Source organism: Crocuta crocuta, unplaced genomic scaffold (genome assembly GCF_008692635.1).
Source record: "Crocuta crocuta isolate KB4526 unplaced genomic scaffold, BGI_CrCroc_1.0 scaffold465, whole genome shotgun sequence".
In the NCBI taxonomy this organism is placed as follows: domain Eukaryota; kingdom Metazoa; phylum Chordata; class Mammalia; order Carnivora; family Hyaenidae; genus Crocuta; species Crocuta crocuta.
In genome coordinates, this window is record NW_027528912.1 from 1,609,891 (window position 1) to 1,623,841 (window position 13,951).

Consider the following 13,951-nt stretch of genomic DNA (forward strand, 5'->3'; position numbering starts at 1 on the left):
ATGCTACAATGCTGTAGTAATCCAAACAGTATGGTACTAGTACAAAAACTCACACATTGATCAACAGAACAGAGAGCTCAGAAATACACCCACAATTATACGAGTAATTAATCTTAGACAAAGGAGGCAAGAATATGCAATGGAAAAAAGACAGTCTCTTCAACAAATGCTGTTGGGAAGACTGGGCAGTTACATGCAGAAGAATGAAACTGGACCACTTTCTCATACCATACACATAAACAAAACTCCAAACGGATTAATGCCCCAACGTGAGACTTGAAACCTTAAAAATCCTAGAAGTGAGCACAGGCAGCAATCTGTCTGACATCAACTATAGCAACTTATTTCTAGATATGTCTCCTGAGGCAAGGGAAATAAAGCAAAAATAAACTATTGGGACTACATCAAAATAAAAAGTGTGCGGCAACAGAAATAATCAACAAAACTAAGACGATCTACTGAATGGGACAAGATATTTGTGAATGATGTATGTGATAAGTGGCAAATATCCAAAATACATGAAGAACTTCTCAACACCAAAAAACTCCAAATAATCCAATTTTTTTAAAAAAAGAAGACATAAACAGATATTTCTCCAGACAAACAAGACAGCCAACAGATACATGAAAAGACACTCAATATCATTCATCATCAGGGAAATACAAATCAAAACCACAATGAGATACTACCTCATACCTGTCAAACTGTTACCATAGTTGTCATGGCTAAAATCAACAACACAGGAAACAACAGGTGCTGACAAGTATGTGGAGAAAAAGGAATCCTCTTGCACTGTCGGTGGGAATGCAAACTAGCACAGCCACTGTGGAAAACAACATGGAGGCTTCTCACAAAATTAAAAATAGAACTACCAAATGATCTAGTAATTCCACTACTGGGTATTTAACCAAAGAATACAAAAACACTAGAAAAGATAAGTGCACCCTTATGTTTATTGCAGCATTATTTACAATAGCCAAGTTATGAAAGCACCCCAAGTACCCAGCGACAGATGAATGGATAAAGATGTATACACACACACATACACACACACAAACACACACACACACTCCATTACTCAGTAATAAAAGAGTGAAAGCCTGCCATTTGCAACAACACAGACAGATCTAGAAGGTATCTTTATAAGTGATATAAGTCATTCAGAGAAAAACAAATACCTTATGATCTCACTCATATATGGAATATAAGAAACAAAACAACTGAACAAAGAAAAAGAAAGAAACCCAAAAGTAGACTTTTTATGAGAAGAAATTGATGGTTACCAGAGGGGAGGTGGGCACAGGGAGGGGTGAAATAAACAGGTAAAGGACGGAGTACCCTTATGATGAGCACTGAGTGTGCAGAACTGCTGAATTACCGTATTATACACCTGAAACTAATATAACACTCTATGTCAGGTAAACTGAAATAGAAATTAAAAAACAAAAAACAAAACCAGGGAACATAAAATAAAAACTAAAAGGGAAGAGCAAAACAAAACCCAGCCTACTGGCTTCCATGACCACAAATCCTCTTATTTATTTCCTACATCCTAAGTACATGGCACATAAAATAATCACCACTAACACTTACCTGTGTAATACATAACACTTATGCCAGCCATGATGCTCAGTAGTATGCAATACCTCCCTTATTATTCATAACATAAGATATCCATAGTATTACTGTTTTCTTTGGAAGGTGAGGAAAAAGATGCAGAGATTACTCAACTTGCTAAAGGTAGACACTTAGTAAACATGAGGTCCAAGAGTCTGCAACCACCTCAGTTCACAACATTTATTCAACAAAAATTTCACCCGAGATTTATACCCTAGGCATTTTCTTAAAGAGCAAGCAATACGGTAAAATCGCCTACTCTCATGAAGCCTACATCCCACTGGGCAACATGAAAATTTTATATCTACACAAACTCCATCTACATTCAAAAAGAACAGCTACAAAAATGAAATTATTTGTATTTAAAAATAATTCCAAAATCTATGCTTGCACTTTTCTATGTTGTAATCTTTAAAGATAAGGATATCGTTGACTTAACAAAAACTACCATTGATTGGAAACAAAAACTGACGACTGTACCAGTTATATATGCTCACAATTTCTACTGTGAGAAGGGTTAGTGTTATCCTCACGAATCCAATGACAAAACCATGGTTCTAAGAAAAGGTTTAATTATCTCCGAAAGTCAAGTAACAAAAACAATCAGAGTTCAAATCGATGGCTGGATCAAGAAGGAAAGAACATGAATGTGCTACTAAAACATATAGTAAGCACATCCCATGACTTGCTATTTTACTGTCCCTTTATAAATACCAATATTCCTCCCCACCCCCAACAATTCTATCACTTTCTACAACCAGTTTTAAGTCTTTGTTTTCCCTGGGGCGCCTGGATGGCTCAGGAGTTTATGCGTCTGACTTCCACTCAGGTCATCATTGCATGGTTCCTGGGCTAGAGGTCTCCATTGGGCTCTGTGCTGACAGCTCAGAGCCTGGAACAGCTTCGGATTCTGTGTCTCCCTATCTCTCTGCCCCTCCCCTGATTGTGTACCGGCTCTCTCTCTCTCTCTCTCTCTCAAAAACAAAGATTTAAAAAGTCTTCATTTCCCTAAATATGATACAAAAAATTCTAAAATAGGCAAGGGGGGTGGGATGGCAAAACACCTCAAAACTGAATGTGGTTAAGGTTTTCAAATGAAAAGCAAGTCACCACCCAAGAAGTGGGGTATACCCAGGTGATGGGAGAACAAGGCTACCTTGGGAACAGAGAACATGGTTCCTTGCACGTAGCAAAGACGAAATTCCTCCACACTGTGGGTCATCTCTGCACACTGGGGTCGTCTGAAACCTTCAAAGATGAAGAAATGTACCCAGAAGAACCTAAGGTGACCAGGAAGAATGTGGCTGAGTGAAATTCTGCTCTGCAGCCCCCACAGGCTGTGCAGGCACCTTTCCAAGAGACAGTGGAGGTGCAAAGACCCACACTGCACTCCCAGCACCATGCCTGCCACCCAGGACACACACTAGGGCACGCTCCACTCCCAGTGCACACTCACCACCCAGGACACACACTGGGGCACGCTCCACTCCCAGTGCACGCTCACCACCCAGGGCTCACATGGGGCACGCTCCACTCCCAGTGCACGTTCAACACCGAGGGCTCACACGGGGCACACTCCACTCCCGGTGCATGTGCACACCCAGGGCACACGAGGCACGCTCCACTCCCGGTGCACGCTCACCACCCAGGGCTCACACGGGGCATGCTCCACTCCCGGTGCATGCACACACCCAGGGCACACACGGGGCACACTCCACTCCCGGTGCACGCTCACCACCCAGGGCTCACACGGGGCACACTCCACTACCGGTGCACGCTCACCACCCAGGGCTCACAATGGGCACGCTCTACTCCTGGTGCATGCTCACCATCCAGGGCACACACAGGGCACACTCCACTCCCAGTGCACGCCCACCACCCAGCGCTCACACTGGGCACGCTCCACTCCCAGTGCACGCACACACCCAGGGCACACATGGGGGCACCGCCATGCCTGGCACTCTGCAGCCTCTGCTGGCAACAAGGAGTAAAGGCAGGCCTGGAACGGGAGGCCCAGGTCCCCTGGCCTCCAGCCACACTTCTAGCAAAAGGGGCAACTCAGGATCTGGAGTGTCTGGACAGAAAGTAAAGCTTACTGCATCGCCTTCCATCCCTAGCCTGCCAGGCCCGTATCCCTCAGGTGGTCCCTGTGCATCCCCCCCCAAAAAATCTTCAACTCGTGGCAACTGAGCACAAAGCATGGCCCCACCCTGGATGGTGGGACATTCTGGACACGTCAGAGAGGGCAAGGCAGGAGAGCTTCCTCTCATCATGTGAGCACCTACATACAAACCAACAAGGCCTGTGTACTTACCTGGTCTCTGATAGAAAAGTTCACCAGCCTCTGCTCTAAGGCTTGAGCAACTGCAGCCAACTCGGCGGGAGCTCACACATACTGGGTTATCAGCCAGCATCTAACAGTCAAGAAGTGCAGCCTCTGGGGACTCACGCCGTGGGCACTTGCATCAGTGCACGGGAACGACAGTGGCCCGAGCAGGCAGGACGCCCTGAGACAGGCCCCTCTGCAAGCTCTCTTTCTACTGACTGGCTCACAGGACTCTGGGCAGGTCACACACTCATTTTCTGACTGTGGGCAAGGGGAAAGGGTGCGATCCAAAAACGATGAATCTTTCCACTGCCTGCTTCACCATCTGAGTCTCAAAAGACGTGTTCTGCCTTTCTCCTCAAAACTGGCTAGTAGGACAGTGTTACAATTGATTCATGGTTAACAGCCTTGTTGTTTTTCTTAAAGGAGTTCTTATGAATTAGTAAGAAAAATCACAAAAATCCACAATAATTAGCACAAGAGAAAGTTATTAAAACAGTTAACCAATGAGGAAAATACAGGAAACCTCTTCAGTAATCAAAGAAATACAAATCCGTAAGAGATCTTCACCTATCAAACGAGCAGGAGTTCCTAAGATGCCTCGGTTTTTAATCTAAGAGAAAAGACATACAACACATAAAGTAGAAAAGTACTTTAGAAATGTCTGAACAAGAAATTTCTCTTTGCATAAAACAGATCCCTCAGGCCTGAAGCAGAGGCAGTGACAAGCCTCGAGCATTAAGCACCCTCACCACCTTGTGTACTAACAATGAACGTTACCCAAAGAGAGGCCTGGCCTTTCACCTTGGCTCTGAGGAGGGGAACTTTGGGTCTCTGGAATATCCTGCTTGACAGGAGTGTCTCTGTCTGTCTGGGGGCTGGAGGACAGTCTAAGAGTGTCATTTATGATGGGCGTTAGGATACACAGTATGAGCTCCCATCTCCAGAGAAAATGGACATTAGTTGGCCCTCCAGGAAGCGCTAGAGCCTAAAGAGCTACCTTGTAAAGATGCCAGGGCCCCAGTAAAGAGTCCGGACCCTAAAGACTCTGGTAAGTTCATGGAGTCAGCGTTGCCCTCGGCAGCCTCGCACTCTGGCTAAGGGGAAGGATGGCGCCCGCGGGTCTACGGGAGAGGGCCGCCAGGAGCACTGCAGCCCGACTCTGCTCCAAGCACAGCTTCCCCTGCGTCCTTTCCACTGTAATTTGTATCCTTTCACTGGAATAAAACCGTAATTAGTATAGCACTTCCCCCAAGGTCTGTGATCCATTCTAGTGAATTCCTGAACCAGAAGGTGGTTGTAGGGACCCTGAATCTGTCGTCAGCTGACTGAAGTGAGGGTGGTTCTGGGCACCGAGCAGGTGGCTGGCATCCAAAGTGGGAGCAGGCTCGTAGAGACGGTCCCATCTACCTCTAGAGCTGACTAAAACCAGTCCACCCAAGTTGTGGCTTCTGAAAGGAACCTTCGGAGGAGCGACGGATTCCAAAGGTGTGACTCACCACATAAGCCTGGAACATTAACGTTCCGTGTCGCAAAGAAGCTATCAAATACTGGTAAGACCTGTCAAAGGGGCAAAGAAATCAACGGGAAGGGGCTTCCATGACGAAGATGGGGCAGTATGAGCATCAAAATACCTAAATACTTAGTATAAAACCCGTAAATATTCATGTTCCTAGTGATACAAAAAAGGGAGACACAAACCCTCAATGAGTTACAGTAGCAACCCATTATGAAACTAAAGCAAAGATTTAAGGATTTATCCTCTTTCCTACATAAATTATACTTCAGAATAACCAATGATGAAGAAATTCCTTTTTATAGAAAAGCTATTACCACAGACAGAATATGGAAAATAACAATTTGGCCATGAAATAATGGATCTAGACATCAACAGACATTCAAATAACTAGAAGACATCTGACAGACGAGCTGAGCTGACAAACTTGAACACACTGGTCACTTGTCACACTGCTACAGACTTGTGTCTCTTTGCGTTTCAGCTGGAAGTATACGGCTTATCTAGAAATATTCTCGCCCACCTCTCCCCAAAAACACAAACCCATATTTAGTAAAACCTCTACAATCTACCTAGCATTACCAGTTTATAGGTAACATGGGGTATAGAGAAAAAAATACTAATAAAACAATCTGCTAAATTCAGAAATAAACATTCTATAAAACAATGACCCAGGTTAACAAATGGCCTCAAAAAGAGAGGAAGAATTCTACTTATTAAAAGAGATGTGAAAGACATAATAATCAAATGTAATGTGTGAATCTGCTTGGATCCTGAATCAAACTACTAAAAAAAAAAAAAAAAAAACGAAAACATTTTGAGGTGTAGAAATCTAAAGATGGATTAGGTATTAGATTACATTGAAGAATTACCATTCCTTTGGGGGGATGACAGTGGCATTTTAGTTATGAAGTAATGAATTCTGAAAATTCTGTAAAATAGTATTTGAGATGTTTAAAAACAGTCTAGCAAAAACAAAGTCAGGAAGCAGGAGGGAGAGGGAAAAGTCAGTTGGGCAGAAGGACAGGTAAGATCAGCAAAATACCAGTAGCTATTAAAGCAATGAGATGTATAGTTTAGATTCACTATAATATTCTCTCTACTAGAACAAACGGATGGTTACCAGATGGGAGGAGGTGGAGGGATGGGTAAAAGGTGATGGGGATTAAAGAGTGCACCAGTGATGCTGAGCTCCAGGGGATGCTCCGACGTGTTGAATTACTGTATTGTACACCTCAAACTAACACCAAAAAGACTTAAAATATATCCTTTACTTTTGTATATGTTTGCAAATTTTTAGAAGATAGTACTAAAATTACCACAAGCATTTTGATAGTCATTTTCAACATCCACATTATAGGTGGGGATCTACTATAATTATGATCTTGCTGGAAAAGCAATTGGTGTTCATGGAATAGGTTAAGTAAGTTTTATAAGCACATATTTTTCTTTCCCTAGTAACTGTACCATAAAAATCATCTTACAGGAATAATCTGAAGTACAGTTGAAGTATATACAAAATACTTCATTTCTTGTGAACACTTATAAAGATACATGGCTACTCATCTATTCATATGTTAAAATAGGACACTGAATAGTATGTAAGAAGGTTTATGATGCTGAATGAATACAGTACATGCAATATGATTACAATGTGTAAAAAGAATAAAGGAAAAATGATGACAGAGAAAATACACAAAACAGTAAAAATAAGTACCTCTAGCACTGGAATTAGTAAAAAAAAATAATAATAATTAGCTGCTGCCAGAATACATCACCTTCCTGGTTATAATGTGACCTAAAGTGAGGGAAAAACAGTGGACTTTTACATAGAAGAGCCTAACGAACCTGGTTTAAATTCTTATTCCGCCATTTACAAGCTGAGTGAGCTGAGAAAAGTAACTTACACTCCCTAAGATTTAGTTTTCTCATCTCAACAGTAGAGAAAATATTTTCATTGCTGGGCTATTGTGGCTGGGTGTATCTGTTCTTCAAAATTTATAAGACTACAGTTGTAAGAGAAGGGGAAGTGGTGGGAAGGGGAGGAGGACCTGTATGGCATACAATTGAAACAAGATTGGCCATGAGATAACTACAGACACAAAATGATGTTTGTGTGTGGCTCTATATTCTACTGCCTATTTGTGTTCTTTTCCATAAAAAGTAAATATAAACATACAAGAACAAAATTTACAGAGCAATTCACAGGTTCCTTACCCCAACAAGAGAAGAAAAATGATACAGCTAAAAGCTTGGCTCGATAATCTGCTTTTTCTGTATTTTGTTTGTATGGTTTCATTTTTGCTTTTTTTTTGAGTTTTCACTAAGGCAAGTTACCTTCTATAAAAGGCTGTGAAGAACCTGTCTGTTCTGAAACCTAAGTTCTGACGATGCCTACAGCAGGGCTACATGCATGTGAGAAATGATGTGTCCCACACTTCCCGCCATCCACGACAGACAAAGATTTCCCCTGCATGTATCAGTCATATTTTCTCATGTTGATAGTGAGTTGCTGAAACACTTTCTAAAAGAAGCTTTTCACCATGGTAAAACTGAGCTGAGAAATTTTCCTTTCCATAATTTCTCAAAGAGACTTGTCAACTTGTTAAATAAGTGTGGACCCAGCATATAAAATCTCAGCATATCATATTTGCAGCCAGTGCATGAGCATGAGAATTGGCAAATAATGTATCCATGTATGGACTTTGTGATCAATCATTTCAATGAAAACCACAACTTCTCACAAGTAAACACATATATACAGAAATACAAAAATCAAGCTTACATTTTATACTAACACTTAATCAACATACAATGTAAAGGATATGCAGAGCTTTCCTACCCTCAGCCTCATTTTTTTCTGCAAAAATCACCAGACATGAAAAATAAAATGTACTTGTGAGTTAAGTTTCCCTGGACCTAACATTGCAGTGAGAAAAAAATCTGACCTTGACGACACCCAAGGTGCCCACCTGTTCAAGATTCTGTAAGGTACAGTTTACGCACAGGGCTCAAACCATCTATTTAGAGAAACAGACCCAAATGAATCTTTTTTTTATGTTTATTTTGAGAGAGAGAGAGAAAGAGAGCGCGCACATGTCCATGCAAACATTGGAGGGGGAGGGGGTATCCCAAGCAGGCTCCGCACTATCAGCACAGAGTCTGACTGAGCACCCAGGCACCCCTTGTCACTACACATCTGGATTTGTTTGCTGACGTGTAAAATGGGAATGTTAACAATACCTGTCTCGTAAAGCTTTGTGAAAAACAAGTAATATTATCTATGCAAAGAGGTTAATATTTAGCACAATGCCAAAATGCACATTACGTACTCCAAAATGTAACCTAGGAACAGGAAGTAACTCTTGAAGCATAACAGAAAGTACTCAAGAGCATCTACTGAGTGAATAGGCTCTAATAAATACAAGTACCCTTAGGATGCTACTAGCAGTAAGTACACAACGGAACAGAGTTCAAATACTTAACTGAGAAAGATCTCAACCAACTAGCTTTTGGTATTTTCCTTAGAGCCAAGGTATCCCAAGACTCTTTAATGAAAAAACAAACACAACATAATAATCAACCCTACCTTACACGTAACTTCCTCTCTGAAATGTTTCTCCTGCTGACCTCTCTGGGTTCACACGATAGTTAACGTTAACATGTCACATATGTGAAAAAGTACTCCCAGGTTAGTGTACCTCTCTCCTGCACTAAATTCTCATTAAGCTAATTCAGCGCTTCCTACTGTGTCCCTGAGCTCTGACGACAACCTAACTGAGCTCCCTCTACCTGTAGATTTCACCTCAAATCCACCTTGAAGGACACAACCAACTAAATGACCTTAGGTCATAGCTTAATGTCATTTTGCTTCATAACATCTACTTAATGGTCTAGATTCCTAGGACTGTTTACTCCAACACTGCCTTTCTGTGCCTCATTACATGAGGCTCCACACCATTTAAACCTATCTCCTGATGAGAGATGAATCAGCCTTGGTCTCTCATGCCTTTACTCATGTCATTCCATTGCATCCATTTTGTAACCATGAAGTCACAAAGACCCTGTGTCATAAATTCTTCACCAATCTACTGGCTGCCAACAATCTTCTTCAGGCACTTAAAACCCACACTTGAAATTTTAACAAATCAAATAATAGTGTTGGTATCCAGAAAGAACATAAATAAATGTCTCGCTCTACATTTTTCCCTACATGCCAAATATCTCACATTCCCAAAACTATACTGTCAATGGCTAGAGAATTCTTGGCCATGCCTTAAACCTCTCTTTGAGATGCCACACTCACTACCTAACCTGCTGCCTAGACACAGGTCAGTAAATGAGGCCACAGCCATGAGAAGGACTAGATCAAGAACCAAAACTGCGAAATCAGAAAATACAAAAGAGCTCACAGAGAATCCACAGGAATATTTTATTTATACGGGGTGTGTAATTAACATATTCTTATTTTCTGGCTATCAAAATAAGATTCATTCTTTGGTATGTAACTGTTAAAATGTTAATAAGCAGGAAGGGGCATTAGCAAACAAGCACATCTGTGGCCATCTTGAAAATAAACAGAATTCATCCTGAAAAAATACTGTAACGGAAGTTAAAAAGGCCTGGGTTTTAGACTAGATTCACATTTTTACTGCTGTGACCTTACGAACCTGATTTCACCAAATCTGTTTCCTCACCTAAAACCTACAAAGAGTATACTAATTCCTCCAGGTTTTTATAAAACGCCAGATGGCCAAATGTATATTAAACTCATTTCTAACTTATTTAGTGCTCCAGTCTCTAAAGATGAAAAGAATAAAGTACAGGCTCTCCTTTCAAGGAGCTCAGTTACATAAATGAGCATGAAAGTGAAATGCAATACATAACACTACGGAGAGGCATGCAAGAGTTACAGAGAAGAGAGAGATGGGCGAGAGTTCACATAAAAGAGCCATCATTCCAAAAAAAACCCAAAAAAGGATATGTGAAATTGACCAACACATCTACTAAAATTAAAATGTTAAGAGGATTTCCTTGAAGAAATCGATCCTTAAGATGGGCTAACCGCGGGGCGCCTGGGCGGCTCTGTCATAACTGACTCAATTTCAGCTCAGGTCATGATCTCTGTGCTGACAGAGAAGAGAGAAGAGCCTGTGTGGGGATTCTCCCCCTCCCCCTGTCCCTCCCTTGCTCATTCTCCAAACAAATAAATAAACACACATTAAGAAAAAAAAAAAAATGAGCCCTTTTATCAACTTGCAAAGTTGGGATTGCTCATTATGCTCATTTTTCCTTACTGTATATAAAATCTACCAACTCTCTACGTGGATTACATCTAAATGATCCAGAACTAAACTCTTACAAACAATGATAAAGTGTTGCTGAAACCATTAGAATTTAACTTTAGGGGCGCCGAGTGGCTCAGTTGGTTAAGCACCATCCTACTCTTCAGTTCAGGTTTATTTTCTCACGATGTGGGTTCAAGCCCCACATCAGACTCTGCACTGAGTGAGAAGCCTGCTTGGGACTCTCTCTCCCTCTCTGTTTTCCCCTTCCCAGTGTCTACTCGTGCGTGCTCTCTCTCTCTCAGAATAAACTTAAAAAAGAAATTAACTTTATATGACATAAAATCTAAGCCTAGTACATAACAGTACTTTCACCCAATAGTCAAGATTTTCTAAAATTTGACACAATGCTCATTTTCTATATAAACCTTTTTATAAAATGAAGTCCTACTTTGTATGACCAAAGCTAGCCCAAACCAATTTTAATTTAAAAGCAACAGTTTAGTAACTCAGTAAATGACACAAGATTTTCTTAAAATTATTATGTGGTCCTTTCCCTAAACAATGTCTTTAGTTTCTGTCCATCAAGAAGTATTAAGTGCCTATTATACATACTTAAACACATACACACACATATATGGGGAGACAGAGAGACAGAGACAGGCACCCTGAAGGTGAGAGCATTTATCAAAACACATCAAGCATACTCTAACAGTAATTAAAACCAGGAGTCTGGCCCATTAATAGATAACATATGGAGCAGAAGAGATTCAAATGCATCTTCCTATACACACACACACACACACACACACACACACATGCCCATGCACACAGATAAACAATATAATTTCAAATTGGAGGAAAAGATACATTGTTTAAGCAATAGTACTATGACAAATGGCTATCCACACATGCAGAAAAAGAGTCTCTCTGAGATGCCATCAGTTCTCACCCTTCAGGTTACTTCTAATGACTAAAACAGTGTTGACTCTTGTTACCTTATAACGAGCACACTGGCAGTTTTGACAAGAGTAAAAATGGGTACAATTTATAAGACTTAATCTGGCAATTCAAAAATATAATTTATGTATTAAGATGTACAAACCAGCAATTCTACCACTGGAAATACACTGAAAGCAAAAAGACAAGTGTACAAAGGTACATATCCAGTGAAATTCTTATTTTTAACAATGAAAAATGAGAAAACTATCATGCTTGATCAAATAAACTATGGTGCAGCTATATAATGTCACATTAGATATTTAAAAATGTTAGCTCTGTACATATTGATTAATGATATGTATTATTGAGTAAGAAAGGCAAGTTACAGTTATAGCACATATCGTGTGATTCGGTTTGCAGATTTTATTTTTATTTTATTAACTAACGCTGAGGGAGTACATGTATACACAAGTATTAAAAAAGTATGGCCTGTAGCAACTTTTTTCTAGATATGTCTCTTTTTTTTTTTTTTAAATGTTTTATTTATTTCTAGGAGAGAGAGAGAGACAGCGTGAACAGGGGAGGGTCAGAGAGAGAGGGAGTCAGACTGAAACAGGCTCCAGGCTCCGAGCTGGCAGTCAGCACAGAGCCTAACGTGGGGCCCGAACCCATGAACCGCGAGATCATGACCTAAGCGAAAGTCGGACGCTTAACCGACTAAGCCACCCAGGTGCCCCTAGATATGTCTCTTGAAGCAAAGGAAACAAAAGCAAAAATAAACCACTGGGACTACATCAAAATAAAAAGCTTCTGCACAGTGAAGATAACGATCAACTGAACTAAAAGGCAACCTATGGAATGGAAGATATTTGCAAATGACATATCTGATAAAGAGTTAATATCTAAAATATATAAAAAACTGATAACACTCAACCTCAATTAAAAAGTGGGCAGAGGGGCGCCTGGGTGGCTTAGTCGGTTAAGCGTCCGACTTTCGCTTAGGTCATGATCTCGCGGTTCATGGGTTCGAGCCCCGCATCGGGCTCTGTGCTGACTGCCAGCTCGGAGCCTGGAGCCTGTTTCAGTCTGTGACTCCCTCTCTCTCTGACCCTCCCCTGCTCATGCTGTCTCTCTCTCTCTCTCCTAGAAATAAATAAAACATTTAAAAAAAAAAGTGGGCAGAAGACATGAACAGACAATTCTCCAAAGACGCATAGATGGCCAACAGACACATAACAAGATGCTCATCATCACTCACCATCAGGGAAACGCAAATCAAGACTACAATGAGATAATACCTCCCACCTGTCAGAGTGGCTAAACTCAAGAACAACAAATGTTGACAAGGACGTGGAGGAAAAAGAACACTCCTGCACTGTTGGCAGGAATGCAAACTGGTGTAGCCACAATGGAAAACAGCACAGCGGTTCCTCAAAAAGTTAAAAAGAGAACCATCCTATGATTCAGCCATCGCACTACTGGGTATTTATCCAAAAAATACAAAAGCACAAGGGATACATGCATCCCTATGTTCACAGCAGCATTATTTACAACAGGCAAACTATGGAAACAGCCTAAGTGTCCAAAGATGGATGAATGGGTAAAGACGATGTGGTACATACACACACACACACACACACACACACGAACATTACTCAGCCATGAAAAAGAATGAAATCCTGATATTTGTAATGACATGGACGGTGCTAGAGTATAATGCTGAGAAAAAAATGTCAGAGAAAGACAAATACCATATGATTTCACTCGTGGAATTTAAGAAACAAAACAAATGAGCAAAGGGGAAAAAGAGGCAAACCAAGAAACAGACTATAGAGAATAACCTGATGGTTCCCAGAAGGGAGGGGGTCCAGAGGTGGGTGGGCTCAGTGGGGGTTAAGGAGTGCACTTGCGGTAATGAGCACTGGATGACATATGACGTGTGGAATCACTACAGCGTACACTGAAACTAGTCACACTGCATGTGAACTGAAATCAAAATAAAAACGTAAAAAAAAAAACCTCTGGAACAATTTAACACCAATCTTTTTACAATGGCTATTTCTGGATGCGGGCCTTTCCCATTCTCTGGTCTCCTTAAAAGTCACATTTCTAATCAGGGGTAAAAATACTTCCTTTTTGAAAAAGAAAAGAAGACAACACTTTATGCATCACAAAGAAGTAAAGCACTTGATGATGCTGTCCTAGAAGAACTGGTCCAACTGAAAACAAGCAGATGACCCCCATGTGCTGTCCCCACTTAACTGT

At 41.0% G+C, this 13,951-nt stretch overlaps 1 protein-coding gene across 3 annotated transcripts in view; it reads right to left on the minus strand.

Annotated features, from left to right (window-relative positions):
* RB1CC1 (RB1 inducible coiled-coil 1) overlaps positions 1–3,990 on the minus strand; it is a 69,635-nt gene extending 65,645 nt beyond the window's left edge. The window contains exons 1-2 of one of the 3 annotated variants that reach the window (XM_077757108.1): positions 3,932–3,950; positions 2,774–2,897 (exon numbers count right to left, since the gene is read on the minus strand). The gene's annotated coding sequence lies outside the window, so the exon portion shown is untranslated. Of the gene's footprint in view, positions 1–2,773; positions 2,898–3,931 lie in introns of all 3 variants that reach the window. The other 2 variants (XM_077757107.1, XM_077757110.1) reach the window with 2 other exon arrangements.
* Between the last annotated feature and the right edge of the window lie 9,961 nt (positions 3,991–13,951).